The following is an 18,034-nucleotide window of genomic DNA, read 5'->3' on the forward strand; positions in this document are numbered from 1 at the left end:
TTAATCACGACTCCACTCCAAGAATCACTTAGTCTGATTAGAGGCCCAAACGTTAATAAATGTGCAATATTATACAGCTCTATAACTCTGAGATGCAACTGCAGTGACACTTGTGAAGATTCGCAATACAACTCGCTTTCATCCCGGCATGTGCAGCATGCCTATGGCTAGCAGACTAGTCAACACATACAGACTGATGTATGACAATACCCCATTTATGAAACATTGCTGTAAACCAAGAATTAATTAAAGTGTCCCCGAATTATGCATTAAAGGTGCCAGATCAGTGCTTTCAGATTATTTTTTTATGTTGTTCCTTGAAAATAAGTATGATATTGGTACGAGGGGATGTCAATAAGTTTTGAGCCTTGAGCATTTTTCATACCCAGGTGTCACAGCCTATGGTACGACATTGAACCTTGGAGTGTAGCTGATGTGATATATAAGTTTTGGTATCCTACTCTCAGAAGTTATTGAACAGCTCACATTGACAGAAAGAGACCCCCCTAACGGCAATGAAAATGAATAAAATTGCATATAGAGCAGTAATTAAGTTTTTAGTTCTTGAAGGAAACTCGGCGAAGAACATTGAAGAAAGGCTTTCGGCAGTTTATGGGAAGTCTTCCCCTTCATCTGCTACCATCAAACGATGGGTCAATGAATTTAAGCATGGTAGAGAGAGTCTTGAAGATGACCCCCGTCCAGGTCGCCCAACAACAAGCACTAGTCAGGAAAACATTGACAGAGTGCATAGACTTTTGCTGGAAAATCGTCGAATCACACTCACACTCCATTGAGACAATTCTTCATGAACATCTCATCATGTCTAAGGTGTGTGCAAGATGGGTGCCAAGAATGCTTACAGATGAAATGAAGCAAAAAGGATCACCATAAGCAACTCCATGCTAACCAGATACAACAAGAATCCAGAGGATTTTCACTTTAGGCTAGTAACCTGTGATGAAACCTGGATCCACCACTATGATTCTGAGAGCAAACAAGAATCCATGGAATGGAAACATGTCACTTCTCCCAGGACCAAAAAGTTCAAAGCCTCCAGATCAGTGAAGAAGGTAACTGCGACAGTCTCCTGGGATAGCAAAGGCGTCTTCTACATAGATTACTTACCAAAAGGAAGAACAATGCATGGGGAATATTACGCTAACTTGTTGAGGCAAGTGCGACAGTAAATCAAGGAGAAGCGCCAGGGCAAGATCAGACATGGTATTCTTCTACACACCTCTTGCATTGCAGCCGCTGCTGTCCAGGAACGCGGGTACTAAATCTTGCCGCATCCCCCTTACTCTCCAGACCTGGCATCAAGTGATTACCATCTGTTCCCAAATCTCAAGAAACACTTGCGTGGTCATAGATTTCAGGATGATGAGCTTATTGCTGCTACTGAGGCTTGGTTTGAGGACCAAAATGGCGCCTTCTACAGAGATGGCATCAGTGACTGACAGAAAAGATGGAACAAGTGTCTTGACTCACTAGGGGACTATGTTGAAAAATTAATGTGGTTCATACCAATATTTTGTGTTTTTCTATGCAAGGCTCAAAACTTATTGACATCCCCTCGTATCTATATCCTTGTGAAGATATTGGGCAATAAACATATGCACATTTCCAGATCAGATACTGGACATTCCTTTGACTGGACCTTACACAGAAACTCTGGAACAACACTATCTGGGAAGTGCTGTAATATAGGACATGGCACTTGATGCTGAGCTATCTGATAGCAATCTTACAGTAGTTTGGGGGGCAATAGTGAGTGTCATTATAGACATTTAAGCTTGAATCTGGCAGTCAGTCGAGTTGGGTCTACTCCGTGAAGACATCAAAGTGTTAAGAAATTTGACAGTCAGCTGGTTTGTGTCTACAAGGGAAGAGGTCAAATTGTTCAACCTGACAGTCAACTGGGTTGTGTCTACAAGGGGAGGAGGTCAAATTGTTCAATCTGACTGTCAACTAGCTTGTGTCTACAAGGAGAAGAGGGCAAATTGTTCAATCTGACAGTCAACTGGGTTGTGTCTACAAGGAGAAGTCAAAGTGTTGTTCAATCTGTGGGTCATCTGAGCTGGATCCACAAAGAGAAGAAGTCAAAGTATTGTTCAATCCAACAGTCACCTGAGTTAGATTTAAATAAAGTGGTCAAAGTTTACGGCATCGGTGAATTATTTCATCTTGAGACAGCAGAATCAGTAAATTTAAAATAAGTATAATGTGTTACCTAGCATAGTGAGAAACACACATACATACATATAATCTGATCATGATTTATGCCATGGTGTGTGAGATTGTCTCCTACATCAGTGTTAATAATCAAGGCCATGTGGCAGGTGTTTGAATATGGCTGCTGCAATTTATATGTCTAGACCAGCCAGTAAATAACCTTCTGAGCCTATTCTGTAATTTCCAATACTACATGTTTAAGTTAATGCCCTCTTGTATGCCTCATTCATTCAAAACAAATTACACATTTCATATAACATTCGTGAACAGATACCCCCCAGTTCAGTCCTGAATACCATGTGGCTCTCATGACTGCAGTGTGTTTGGTAATGAAGTGCAAGCCCTGCTTTACATGTCAGTTCCAAAAACATGTCCATATTTTAGACATTTTTGCAACCTGCTATATTGATCTAAAATGTGATTTCTTTGATATGTATCTACATGGCCATCACTAACATAAACACAACTTTGAGTCAGCAGTTGGTGCTATAAAAGAAACCACAGCCTTGAAAACCTCAACGTGTTTGTTACTCCAAGAGCCATATTTCCAAGATTTTATTCTTTTTTAATGTTTAATGTGCAAACTATTGATTTACAGTTACATATGTTGTGACAAATATTTTAGGAAACAGGAGATCTGTCAAGAGGCATTGCTAATATGTGTCTAAGAAAATTCTATAAAAACATTATTAATATCTAAAATGATTTAATTACCTGTGAAACCATGGGAGATGCCCTCAGCTGACTAAGTGTGTGACAGGTGTGTGACACTGTATGTCAGAATAACTTTTAATAAGGTGACAGATATATGGTGCATAATATCATGGGTATGGTACTGACCATCCATGAACCACAGTTAGTAGAATTTGGGATTCAAACCCAAAACTATGGGATCCTGCAAGAGATGGGTGAGCTACAATGCCCTGGTTCTTTGCCTGAAACCTGCTCTGGTATTTATCATTTACCCTTCTTCATACATATCACATAATGCTGCTGGTAGAGGAAGACAAGACTTTCAACATTCTGTTGTTAATCGACCCGTGAAGGTCCCATGGTAGAATAGGCCTTGAGCAAACCATGCTTGCCATAAAAGGCAACTATGCTTGTCGTAAGAGGTGACTAATGAGATCGGGTGGTCAGGCTTCCCAATTGCGTAAATCGATGCTCATGTTGTTGATCACTGGATTGTCTGGTCCAGACTTGATTATTTACAGACTGCCGCCATATAGCTGGAATATTGCTGAGTGCGGCGTAAAACTAAACTCACCCACTCACCCACTGTTGTTAATCATGTTTAGATTTGTGTCAATGAAGTAAAAATAGTGTTTGTATTATAACATAGGTCTCAATCATTGAAGTGACATATGAAAGGTTCACACATTATTCAGCCTTATAGTACACCACATAAGAGAACACTGACATAAGGGAACTAGATAGAGCATTGACACAACAGGATATAACTGTGCACTGTCACAAATGGACATAATAAAGAATTGTCACAATAGGGAATAAGCAAGCATTGACACAACAGGATATAACTGTGCACTGTCACAAATGGACATAATAAAGAATTGTCACAATAGGGAATAAGCAAGCATTGACACAACATCATTGTCACAACATGACATAACACAGTATTTGCACAACAGGAGACAGACGAACACTGGCAGAATAGGACAACAGGATATAACAGGGCATTGTCACAATAGGACACAAAGGAGACTTACACAACATGACTTCACATATGACTTCAAAGAACAAACCCTGGAAGCACTGACAACATCATGTAATTTTTTTTCTCATGCCATCACTACAATGCCTTCTACTAGGAACAGACTAATAAGTCACCAGTTACAGGACCTCCACAAATCATTATCCATCAGGCACCACATGATAACCCTTGTTTCATAACAACCTGAAACAGCTAGTCCACCCTCTGGAGACTAACCCTTCTGCACACATGCCTGGAACTCTAAGAATGTGAGCTGCTAGTACAGCCACACTTACTATGCCTAGGTACAGTTTATTCTGCTAATGTTTCAACAGGACAAAGGTCCTGTGTGGTCAGCAATGTTCCTTCAGCGTAACTTTAGTTCAGTGATGAAGTACTTCTCAGTATTGTTGATGTTCAATGATAATGTTCATGTAAACAACCTCGGGTGTTCAGAGATAAAGTTCATGTCAACATCATTGGTATTCATTTATAATCTTCATGCAAACATCCTTGGGGTAAACATTCATAAACATTCTTGGTACTGAACAATAATGTTCATCTAAGTATCTTTGGTATTCAGAGATAAAGTTCATGTAAACATCCTTATGTTTAGTGATAATGTTTATTGGAACATCCTGGGCATTTCATGATGAAGTACTTCTAAACACACTTGGTATTCAATGATAATGTTTAAACATCCTTGAAGTTCACAGATGATCTCAACACCCTTGGTGCTGAGTGATGATGTATTTCTCTACAAACTTGGCATTCAGTGAAAATGTTCTCTGTCTCAAGGGTGATTGTGACTTTTCATTACAGTGACAGACAAACACAGATGTTGAAAGTTGTTTGCTTCACATTTGTAGCAAAGACAAAGCAAATGTATAATTGCTACTTATTTGTCTTGCAAGAAAATCATTACAGTTGTAAAAGAAAGTCAGATTTGATTTTCACCGAAAGTGGCTTCTTAATGCAATGACAGAATTCATATTCTTTATTTTTAAAAGTGTTCCCATTTTTCCCCACTGAGGAATTAAGCAAATGAGAATTCACACCAGAGCAAGATGTTTCATACGTATTTGCTTCAGTCGTTTGTACTTGTATTCTTGTATAAATTCCTTGGATGAACAAATGTAACAGGTTTTACATAGCCCTGATGGAAATCAATATTTCATTTCATCTTAATTACAAAAGTGAAATGAAATGTACTAGCAATCACATTATGTACACAAAATAAAAAGAAGGTTGCTATAAAGAATATGATAAAAATACCACATATTAAATAACAGTTTAATAAAAGATCTTCTTAATAAATCATACTTTCAGGTTTTCTGAAACAATATTTGTGCAAGGTGTCTTTTAAATTTCTGTGAAGTCCAGGAATGTCAGTCAAATGTCTAACGGAAAGTTTTGCATTCATGACAGCAGTGGAAGAGTGAGTGAATGAGAGTGAATGAGAGTGAGAGAGAGAGAGAGAGAGAGAGAGAGAGAGAGAGAGAGAGCAAGAGATGTTGACATAGTAAACAACAATCCATGTCATCAAGAGTTCAATGACATCATCATCATGACGGTCCTTCCATTCATTCAACCTTGTATTACCTCTTCAAAATTTATTTCATTTGAGACCTCTGAAAAGTATCCAAAGCAAAAATAGATGTTTATTCATGTCTCCATATGAGCTGTAGGTGAGTAAGACTTGTCTGTTTCTGATTCTGTTCAGCGCCTCCATATATGACCAACTACTATCAGATGTCTGCGTCATAAGTCATGCCCCCAGAGGCTTCCTAATTTCAGACGTAAACAACCTCTGTTGTGTCACTGTTATTACAGCTAAACTACTGATATCGCTGCAATTGTTTCGCGAGTGGGCTGCGTTTGTTTACATTTGAGATGCAATTCCTTCAAATTTGCTGTAATTCCTTCCATTACTTAGAGGGGCCAGAGATTGGTGGGCTTATCTAGAATGGCCTCTTTATAAAACTACTATACATCAATGGTCTTTAAGCCTACAATCTTGGATCTATGTTATATGTTGCAGTTTGGTGACATCCACATCTACCAGTCACTGTCACACAGCACTTTGGTAAGATCCACATCTACAGGTCATTGTCACTCAACACTTTGGTAAGATCCACATCTACAGGTCATTGTCACTCAACATTTTGGTGAGATCTACATCTACAGGTCATTGTCACTCAACATTTTGGTGAGATCTACATCTACAGGTCATTGTCACTCAACATTTTGGTGAGATCTACATCTACAGGTCATTGTCACTCAACATTTTGGTGAGATCTACATCTGCAGGTCATTGTCACTCAACATTTTGGTGAAATCTACATCTACAGGTCATTGTCACTCAACATTTTGGTGAAATCCACATCTACAGGTTATTGTCACTCAACATTTTGGTGAGATCTACATCTACAGGTCATTGTCACTCAACATTTTGGTGAGATCTACATCTACAGGTCATTGTCACTCAACACTTTGGTGAGATCTACATCTACAGTACTACATGAAACCAGCTGACTATAAACGAGTTTTGAACAGACAAACATTGACATGATTGAGGTGAACAGTATGAGTGAGTAAATGAGTGAGTGAATGGGCTTTGCACATTACACTCATTTGGTGAATCGAACCCAGATATTTGGTGTGATGAGCAAACACTTTAACAACTAGGCTACAACACCTACTAGTATACAAACTTGCTTCAACATTGTTTACTGGTTTAGAATTACAGCCTTCAAATTTTGTAGCCAAAGGATTAGTGTGGAAATTGAAAGGCAAGACTGAAATCTGAAATCCCTCTTAAAGAAAGAAATATGGGAAACATGGAATGTGATGTATCATACCCACTAAAAGGTGAATGATGTCATTTATGCCCCTCAGAAATTGTCACAGTATTCCCCCATGTGAGACAGCATTTCACATAAATCATGTTGCAGATTACATCTGCCAGCAAGGAACATGCATCTGTCTGTCACCCAAATTGGTAAGTTCTACAACACAGAGATCTCTTGTCAAGCAGCTCTGAGAGATTGATCCCAGCATATTGGTATGTAATAACCCACTGGGAGAAGTTTGATGAAGTGAGATACTTTTTCACATTGATTACATGGATGAACAGACAAGCTCTGTCAGGTTGTTCCACATGCCAGCAGGTAAGTCAATAGTAAAACATTTGAACAACTTGATATGCAATACAAAAAGGGACACAATGATATACCTACCTCACAGCTGTTACAACATTATACATGATACGTTAGTCAAGTGTTATTTTTATCATTCTGGAACAACTAAGGTGTTAATTTCTTCATTCCAGAACAAACTGATATTAAACGTACCGTTGTAATGTATGAACAAGCTTAAAGAATGGAACAGTGATAAGAATGACGCCTCAAGTAGTTAAAAAAAACCCAAGGAAATATTCTACTTGCCTTTTGCCTATGAATGTGCATTGTGGGTGTGGCATGTTGTGAATGAACGGGCAATTCCCCACCAACACCCTACAATACACATTTATAATTTATAGCATCATACCACCTCAATCCATGGTGACAATACATATTCACACCCGACACCCAAGTACACCCCTGCCACACAACTTACATTCCAGTCTCATAAACAGTCCACAGATATCTTTCACCAATGCCATCATTAAAACAGTACATGTCTATCTCACAATAACAACCATCATACAATAGTTAGTGCTGAAGAGAGTTTTGATAAAATATCTTGCAATCATTATCTTGAAGAAAATCAGTGGGGCGATTGTTATTATCACTCAAAACCAAATCACAATCAGAATAATTAAAACATGCACTTTATGACTTCATGCTATTGACATGGCTTTTGCAGGCTCATTGTAAATCATGAACCCAAATGTGTGAGAAATAAAATATACAAAACTGTCCTGTTAAGTTTATTATACAGCTGTATAAAAAATGATAAAGATCTGCATGTGTACCTGTCTGTCAATAACAGTTATGTCACGTATCACACATGTTGCACAGAAACCACAGCTCTCCCCTACACTGTTAACAATGAACAGGTCACAGAAAGTCAGTGTGTCACTCTCTCACTCTGACTTGACACAGTTGTGTCTACATACTTCCCACCTACACAAAGAGGCGTGACCGTGTCCTGCATACAAAACATTGCTGCAGCTTAATGAGGAAGTCATGTCCAACCTACTTACATCAACATGTCATAATGACATTGACATGTTGCCTGTCTCACTACACAAATCAATCATGCTTGCCGCATGGACAGAGCATGCAGCTGGCAAACAGCATTATTAATTTCAGCTCAAAAAGTGAAATATATCACAAAATGCAAATTCACTCAAAACAAAAGGTATAACGATATACTATGGATATGAAAAACAGGTAATGATATCACCTACCATGTAAAAAATAACAGATATTGACATCACCTACAATTCATTCAACACATTTCGACATCACACATTAGTACTATATACAACAGGGGTTTTGGATCACGTCTGATATAAGCCACTATCTATCAACCAAAGCCTTTGTAGCCCCCTTTCCCCTCCTATCCCTTTTACTGACTACGTTTCATTTGCACCCCAAATTTACTGGCCAGAAAGATTAAAAAGATTATTAAAAGGGTCTATTTGTAGTTGATGATATTGGGTACAAGAAACTGAACAGTGGCCAAAGTGTCGTTGTGACCTTGAAAATAAGCTCAAAGTCACCAAAACTGACCCGTGTCTCCGTGTCACCAAATTTGAAGATATTGGGTACAGTAGTTTGTGAGATATCAACAATCTGAAAAGCAGCCAAAGTGTCGTGGTGACCTTGAAAACAAGGTCATGGTCACCAAAACTGACTGGTGTCTGCATAATCACAAAATGTAGGCTGTCATCAAATTTGAAGATATTGGTACAAGAATCTGAAAAGTGGCCAAAGTATCGTGATGACCTTGAAAATAAGATCAAGATCACCAAAACTACATGGTGTCTGCATAATCCCCCAGTGTAGGCTGTCACTAAATTTGAAGATGTTGAGTACAATAGCTCATGAGATATCACGTTCTGAAAGAATCTGAAAAGTGGCCAAAGTGTCGTGGTGATCTTGAAAATAATGTCAAGGCCGCTGAATACATAGTCCCCACTTCCAACAACCACACCTATCATGTACAAATACAATTGATGTCAACATCAATCTTATGTATGAACACAACAGATAGTGATACAGATTTTCATCAACATCATCAATTGTTGATATATATAACATATATTGACATCACCCACTATTATGTATACTACCAATTTTATTTTACCTGCTATGGATTTACACAACAGAAAATATGAACAAAAACTAGCGTTACTTTTGAAATACAGAGAAAGATCTCTAAGTTGGCACTCTTCAGGACTGAAGAAATAATCCAGTTTAAATAACGCGCCGGATTGTGCAGCTGCTGATAAATGTACAAGTCACGAACAGGGCTGATATTTTATGCTGGCGTTGACAACTTGCTGGATTGGACAGATGCCTGTTTTGATAGCTTCCACTCTATGATGAGAGAATGTGTTGAAACCTAATATGAACTTATAACAAGCACATTTTAGGAAGGGGTAAAGGTTTCCTGCTTCCTGCTTCAACCAATATTCCAGGTATGTAACATTAGTTGTGTTTCCATTCTGTGAACACTTAGCGTCATCATGAATGGTCCACAGTGAACCATTCCCATAATATCCTCAACCATTTTGTATTTATACAACCAGTCTAATTCAGGAGAATACTGAGCATTATTACTCTCCCGTGGAAGATACTGCAGTGTAATACTTCCACTTCAATATTACACTAGTGTAATACTGCTTGACCTATGACATCAAAATGGTTCAAAGTTGTGACGTCACAATGCAAATGTTGATGTCACGATTTTACTAGACCTTGCTTGACTTGAAAGCTGAGTGTCCTCACACTATGGGCAATTTCGCCGCAGTTTCTGTCAATTTATGTTGGCGAGTAAGAACCAGAATACTAAACTTGCTTCCGTAAAATACCATTTTCATTAAACTCATTAAAGATTTAGTATCAAACTCGCTTTCGCTCGTTTGATACCAAATCATTAACTTGTTTAATAAAAATGGTATTACACAGAATGTCGTTTAGTATCCTCTATTTATACATGTGACACATAACATCTCACCTTAGGCAAGTGAGTTCATTCACAAAATGCCTCTGTTTTGTTCCTGTTATGAATGGGTACCTGGTAGGATAAGCCATATGACTATTAACCTTTTAGGGCCTAACTTGCAGTTTGGATTATCGTAATAATGTGTTAGTGTCTTGAGCATGCATAAGTGTGTGGAAACAAATGCTCATAAATAGTCAATATTGTTATTACTATTAGGTTGTGATATATGAAATCATCATGCCTGCATGAGGATCTTCATTACAATTTGTGATTTAAGCTACACATGCCTGCAAGAGGATCTTCATTACATTTGTGTTTAAGCTACACATGCCTGCATGAGGATCTTCATTACAAGTTGTGTTTAAGCTACACATGCCTGCATGAGGATCTTCATTACAATTTGTGTTTAAGCTACACATGCCTGTTTTAACAAAGCGCTGAGGGAATCTGATGGTCATACGCAGTCCAAAGGTTGACTTTTTCAATGCCACAAACTGATGCTCATTACATCAATCACTTCAACAAGACAGCATGTGTGAAGTGCAGCCACAGAGCATGTGCAAAGTGAAGCTACAGAGCATGTTTAAACTGCAACTGCAGAACTTGTAAGGGAAATATCTATTACATTTTAATGAATGTTTTATTTTTTCTTCTAAATAAGTGAGCGATATTAGTTTTACTGTGATTCTATCACTATACCAGCAATAACATGACAGGAGACAAGAGAAATGGGGTTCGTTCAACCCATGACCAGAATCGAACCTGGGTCATTGGCAACACAAGAGAACACTTTAACCACTCTTACTCTAAGGACCACATGGCAAATGTGTTATGTCGAAAGAAGCTGTATTCCAAACTGATTACCATATAAGAGTTCACTTTATGAGTTTGTTTTCTATGATAAAAACAAACACTACTGAATATACACAGACACTGCCACAAAATGTCAGGAAAATGCCAGGATTCCTCAAAATCCTATCAGGTTTCCTGTGAGAGTGTGTTTTTTGTACAAAATCTGTATTTGTTTGTACGAGTCCAGACTATTTCTGGCTATATACTGCTGATCTGAGTGGGTGAGTGAGTGAGTTTAATGCCACATTCAGCGATATTTTAGCTATAGGGTGGCACCATAAATAATTTAATCCTGACCAGATAACCCAGTGATCATCAGCATGATCATCAATCTATGTAATCTGGATGCAATGGCATAAGTCAAACCAAGCCATTACACCCGATCCCTTTAGTCACCTCTTACAAGATGCATGGGCTGCTATAGGTGGATTCTACAATGAACCTTTATGGGTCCAAATTGACTGAGATGCCATACCCCAATTTAGGCTTAAAACCTTACAGCAAGACACACTTTATGTCCCACTGACCAGTCCTAGTTTCACTGAGTTACATCTCCTCAGTGAAGATCACCTGGTAGTCTAACAACTGGTACCATGTCTTATCATCTTTCATGTGGTCTGGACAGGGAATATGCATTCTATCTTCTGTCAGAGCATGGTATATCATAAATAGAAACAGAAACAACCTAATTTGCTAATGTAGTTATCTTTTCAAACATTGGTCATAAATTCTACAGTTTATGACATTAATCACATTCCAGCAATCTCATCTTTTACCACATTCCCATGTGTAAGCCACACAGCCCTATTTCTGATGCCAGCTCTCTCGCCACCCTCACTATCACGCTGTGCAGTCCTAACGTATCACTAACACTTTAACAGGTTAAACCATCAGCTGCAAATAGAGCCTTGTCTATATTGGTTACAAGCCGCAGTGGTGCATCGGCAGCAACAGCAGCTGCCAGAACCGGCTCTGGTATCACCTGATGCAATGTACCCTCGTACATTTCCTGCCCGAACATATCTATACACGTACATTTCAGTCTTGGCATAATGTATGTTGGCAATATCGTGGCATTCCCTGAACTAAATGTCAGGTTGTTTTGACAAGATAGTTTTGATATTTGTGGCTTTGGTAAAAATCATTCCTGCGAGAATGGTTTTCTTAAGTATGCCAAAGAGATGATCAAATTGAAAAATTTGATCATTGCAAGTCCTTATGAAATATGATACTCATTTCAAAGTCAATCTTCTTCAATGACAATTCCTCCAAACTCAATTTTTATCTGTTTTATCAAAAGACAACTAACATGAAAAAAAACTCAAGCAACTATTTGTCCATTCAAATGCTTTGAAAAGAGCATATAACTTAATTGGAATCTCTGACATCTTCACACAAATTAAAAACTTGTTTCAAGTTTTGTTAATTAGTTAACGGAAACAAAATACCATATGAAAAGAAGGTAGACACTTCATATGAGTATGTTTTCTGGTCATGTTTATTAAAGGTCACATGCAATGTAAAACACAACTTGGCAGATTCTGATACCTTTTGGTATGCACTTACCGAAACAAATCATCAAAAATGCCAATTAAACCCATAAAGTTAAAAAAAACGTGATGAAAATAAAGTTTAGACGATTCACTACTTTTCCCCCAGCACTGGGGGAAAAAGTGGTTTCAACAGCTGTGCTGCGCTGCGCTCAAACCGCATGCGAAGTGAACAGGTTCGTGGAGCTTGAAACAGTATGCAAGCCCGGAGTATGAGGTCATGAGCTGTAGCCTAATCTTGGTTGTGTAAACAAACAAGTAAATAATCTACTCGTTACATAAAAAACTTGTTGATTATGGTAAGCAGCCTCTGTCACAGAGAAAGCTCAATGTCTGGTTTATTGACACCTATATGTCTGCCTGTTTGTCTGCTAAAGACATTATGCAATACACAGCTTCAATCATTGACCACATGCAATTTGAACTTAACACCTATCAGCCTATACGCAACAAAAAAAACCCGCAGATTCAGAGAACATGTATTTACAAAATCCAACATCTCTATATACCTTCTTTATGGATAACAACTTCTTCTCGTGTATATGATTTTGTTTGACAGTGGCAGATAAATCCATACTGAAATGACGCATTAAGTACAATAAAAGAAGTTGTTATCCATAAAGAATCTTACTTTCTTGTGACTCGCCATAGTTCTAAAATGCCATCACAGATCATCTTTCTGAACACTCAATGAGGCCTCAGCATTTCAGCAAATGAACCAGTCAATCGGAAGCTGTCGTTACACTTGAGTGCACACCCACCCGCTATGACTGGGTTCAGTCTCCCGAGGGCTTCGTTTCGGGGGAAGTAAGCCCAAGTACAAAATATTGCACTTTTGAATCGCGATTGTACGCATATTTAGTGTATTTGTTTTTCACAAGCAGCAATGTATATTATATGTCATGAATAAGTGATATTTGTGTTTTAATTATGTTTGATTTTTTGGTTGCATGTGACATTTAATATTCCAGCAATATCCTGGCTTGATGACATGTTGCAGTCATGCGGGAAATCAAACCCAGGCCTTTGTTGTGACAGGTGAACACTTTAACCACTTGGCTACCACTAGTACTGAGCCATACTTTTTAATGAACTGGTGTAGTCTTGCTAAAATTGTATTTTTATTAAAGAAATATATGTCACCTGAAGACAAAAATACCATAGAGACAGATATTAGGTCTTACAGCTTAATCTAATTAGTATGAATGTGACATTTTAAAATGTCTTGTACAGATGCTGATCAGCAAGTCAGTTGGGCTTGATGCTCCTTTGAACAGCATTCCAGTCATATTCTATTAGAACCCACAATGACAGGTTTCTGGCATGCCAAAGGGAGGCAACTCAGCACAGCCAAAGGCAACATCTTATTGCCTGTACCAAGCATATCCCCTGATACATAGTGAAGCATATTTGGTATAAAATCATCAAAAAATGAATTTTTTCAGCTGTATTATCACACAGTATCTTGAGGCTCCCTTTCTGTAAGTGTAATAATGAAAATATTCCTTACATTTTTTAAATGGATACTGGGATATGTTCTTTCTACTTAACATACACATCTAAGACATCATCAATGAAACCATTTCCACCATAAAACACCCAATATTAATTGGGATGATTACACAAGTCTGACTATAACATGAGTGTGTGTGTCAAACAGAGACGATACCTGGTGTCTTAAGAAAGGTGAATGTATCTTAACTCACTGGAAGCAAACCTCACAAACACATGCAAAGGAAAGTCAATATAATCTAACAAATGCCATCAGAAATGATCTTAAATTCAAAAAAAAGAGATGCCTCTCACTTATTTAAATGGTCATATTTGAAAAAAGCCTAATGATGCAATATATGAATACAAAACCATCTACATCATGAATCTGCTACAAAATTGGATGGACGTACAATCAAACCAACGTCAATACAAATGAGATATTCCATTAGCTGCTGAAACAGAAAAACTCATTCTCCACACCTCAAAATGAAGGCTACTCTTCTAACCCTCAACAAATCATAGTTTAAACATTTAACAGAGATCTATAAACAAAGTCTTAATTCAGTCTCCATGTTATTCAAGAAGATTGTGAAGGAATCACTCATCTGGCGGCAGCTGATTTTGCCTTATTCTTCCAAAATGCAATCAACATCTCCCTAATGCTCAGGGCCGTGAGATTCACACTGAAGGAACATGTCTCTATACATGTTTAATGACTCATAAATAAATCTAATTAAGTAGGCTTTGTAGATAAGTCTCTCTCAGAGCAACTAATTACCAAAGAATTAAGGCACTTTATTGCCTTCTGAATCAATACAGTAACGTACATACGTTCTGTTGCATACTGAATAAGCTGTATTGAATAGAATTCCTCAGAAGAGCTTATTTGTGAAGTGTTTAATTTAGTACAATTACGTATCCATTAATACAAGTGGATATCAATTTACATTGGTCTATGGCTATCAGAGTTTGGGTTTCTTAGCTGTGTTGCAGTTTGGAGAACAGTATGAACCAGGTTGAAGTCACAAATACATAATTTACCACTTGACAATTAATTAATGATTGGCTGGATTTGAACCACAGACCTTTTGATCTGAAGTCAGATGCCTTGTCCACATGACCAATGGGGTCAACCCCTTTCAGCAAGCTGACAAGGTAAAGGATGCCATCTGTGGGATGACTCCAGACCCCGTTGTACATATGTGGAATGGAAGTGATGTTTTGTCAGGATTTTTTGCTATAAAAAGTAAATAATACCTTGTAATTGCCACAACATATATGATTATGCCATTTATTGTCCCTCATATAATGAGTAGCTTTAACAAACTTTCAATACTGATATCAAAATTGATACACATGGTAAAATCTTCAACATTGTAGCATTATCTCTAATTCAGCATTGACCAATTTTGTGGATCACAACAATACATTAATAAATATGTACCATATTTTATACACACATAAATATTAACTATATATATTGTACAGAGAGAGTAACAACAGTGGGCACAAAGTTTTTCACTGATAAAAGAAAAAAAATATCACAACACTTTCTGAAAAACATGTCACAATATGAGGGTCAGGTTTGATTGACGCACATAAGTACAAATAATTTAGACTCCAATGCTAAGCTTAGGAGTAGGATAGATAGCACATGATCTTTCCTAGGCCATGCTGTTCAGTGACCGACTGGCCTCCACTGGAAGGGAATCCACCTGGGTGATACATGACCTCTCACAATTGTATGGGTTGTGGTAGTGTTTATATCAACCTCCAAGGACACCTCAATAAAGACCTCTATGTGTGTTTGTGTAATCGCCAGACAGTCTGTGAGATCCATAGAGTTTTCATAGTCCTACCAATTAATCAATATGGAGGTCATTGTGAATGGAATCTATGTTGCCGGTTAAATAATCGAGCGACGATCAGGTGCTCTGTCCGTCTTGAAGCCGAGTCCTAACGTGCCAAGGTGGGCGACACGCCCATGCGCGATGTTGTGGTGCCACGGGATTACATACAGCTGTTGCGCTGTGACATACATTGACACAAGATAATAAATCGGTATCAAAGCATTGGTATAAATGTACATCGAGCAACAACTTTCCCGGTCGTTCGCACTAAACTTTTCAAGCGATAATTGCCTGTTTTGACAATTCACGAGCTGTCGTTTACATGACGTGCCCGTCATTGCCTCACCTCAGCGTTCACTAACTAGCAAATAAATGACACTGACCTTTAAACTTTGACTAGTTCCGCTCGATTACTTCCCGCTTTACTTAAAACAGCGCCCATTCAACTTCCAACCTGTTCTCGCTGAGATATGTACGCTCCTTTTACAAGTTTGTGCACTGTTTGCTCGCAGTTTGCTGAATTCAAGGTAGACAACTCTGCCATGAACACCTGCCAGGTGAACTTTCTCATGGCGAGGCTCTGTTGAGGATGAGGATATCCGCGTATGCAAGCGCTTCCCGGATTGAAAGTTTCTTTCTAGGTTTTTGTGTATCAGTGTCTAAACATTTACTGATTTACATTTTTTCAAGCTTACCATAGACAAATACGATAGGGAAGACTCACAGATGCACAGCTGGGCATAAAGTACCTCGTTGCATATGCATGCGAACCACGTTTTTATAACGATTGACCCATCTGTTTCTGTGTATAGTTTTCTGTGTTCATCCATGTGTTAATAAATCGATATTAGCCACATCGACAGTATATGTTATGAATGGACTATGAAAGAGAATAAACACGCAAACCGAAAGTGCGGGAGATTGTAGTATACAGATAAGCAGGTGCGTACAAGCTATAGTTAGAGGATTGCATGTACTAAGTGTTGAATGACTGTGAGCTCTTGTTACAAAGGTGGAGTTGCCAAGGCGAAATTTAAAGATATATAGGCTATGGCTGGACAGATATACAAACCGCTTGATGGAAATAGAAAATATTGAGTATATATAGTTGTGTGATGGAACGAACGGACGGTCACACCGTTAGATACTCGACACGTTGATAAATCTGTGGATAAAATGACAGGTAGGTACCAGTATGCTGATAGATGTACGGAATAGATACACAGACAGGCAGACAGACAGATAGAAAGATAGACAGGCAGATAGGTGGATAGACAGACAGACAGGCAGACAAAAAGATATGTATATAGATTGGTTGACTGATTATTGTATACATCCATCATACATGCATACACACACACGCGCGCACACACATACATACACACGCACACAAACACATACATATACACGCACACAAACACACACATACATACATACATACATACATACATACATACATACATACATACATACATACATACATACATACAGAAAGGTAGGTGGGATGCTCGCTATATATTTAGTTACACTATCGACAGGTTGACAAGTCGTTAGATCGGAAGATAATTAAGTACACAGATGAATGTTGACAGACACTGCCAAACGGCTGGGCATACAGACAGACAGACAGATAGATAGATAGACAGAGAAGACGTTTTGAACTTACCGTGGTACTGACACATCCATCTGTTGTCATGTGGAACAAGCTAATGACCGTGAGAGAGTCAACAATCGTGACCTGGCAGTGAATAGCATACACACTGAGTTCAACACGCGGCGGCCATGGGACATCTTTTTCACGCAATAGTTAGTATCTATATGCATGGGATGTTCCCGATCGACGATAGCGTTCTCAACAGGGAAATGTATGATCAAACAATTATTAGCACCATAGACTATTCTCGGCCTATTTGGAAGATGTACACATTTAGGAGCTGACTTTGTCAATAAGGTCACACGTGTAACAGCGATTCTGTTGCCATCAGATGAGAACTGTATTCCCCAAAAGACCGTCAGTTTGGTTTAGTCCACAGTTTGTCTGCCAATATGCAACGATCTAAAGTCTTCTTGCATACGTAATTTGATTGTATAAACCACAAAGGGCATAGAAGTTATAAGTTGAAAACAGAGAGCTCTCTGACGGTCCTGCTTTCATAGCTTCTGTT

General features: G+C 38.3%; 1 protein-coding gene across 1 annotated transcript in view; it reads right to left on the minus strand.

The window, feature by feature from the left end:
• Positions 1 to 16,413, minus strand: part of LOC137283491 (probetacellulin-like) — a 232,155-nt gene extending 215,742 nt beyond the window's left edge. Inside the window, exon 1 of the mRNA XM_067815017.1 lies at positions 16,253 to 16,413. The gene's annotated coding sequence lies outside the window, so the exon portion shown is untranslated. The remainder of the gene's footprint in view (positions 1 to 16,252) is intronic.
• Between the last annotated feature and the right edge of the window lie 1,621 nt (positions 16,414 to 18,034).

This window comes from Haliotis asinina, chromosome 5 (assembly GCF_037392515.1).
Source record: "Haliotis asinina isolate JCU_RB_2024 chromosome 5, JCU_Hal_asi_v2, whole genome shotgun sequence".
NCBI lineage: Eukaryota > Metazoa > Mollusca > Gastropoda > Lepetellida > Haliotidae > Haliotis > Haliotis asinina.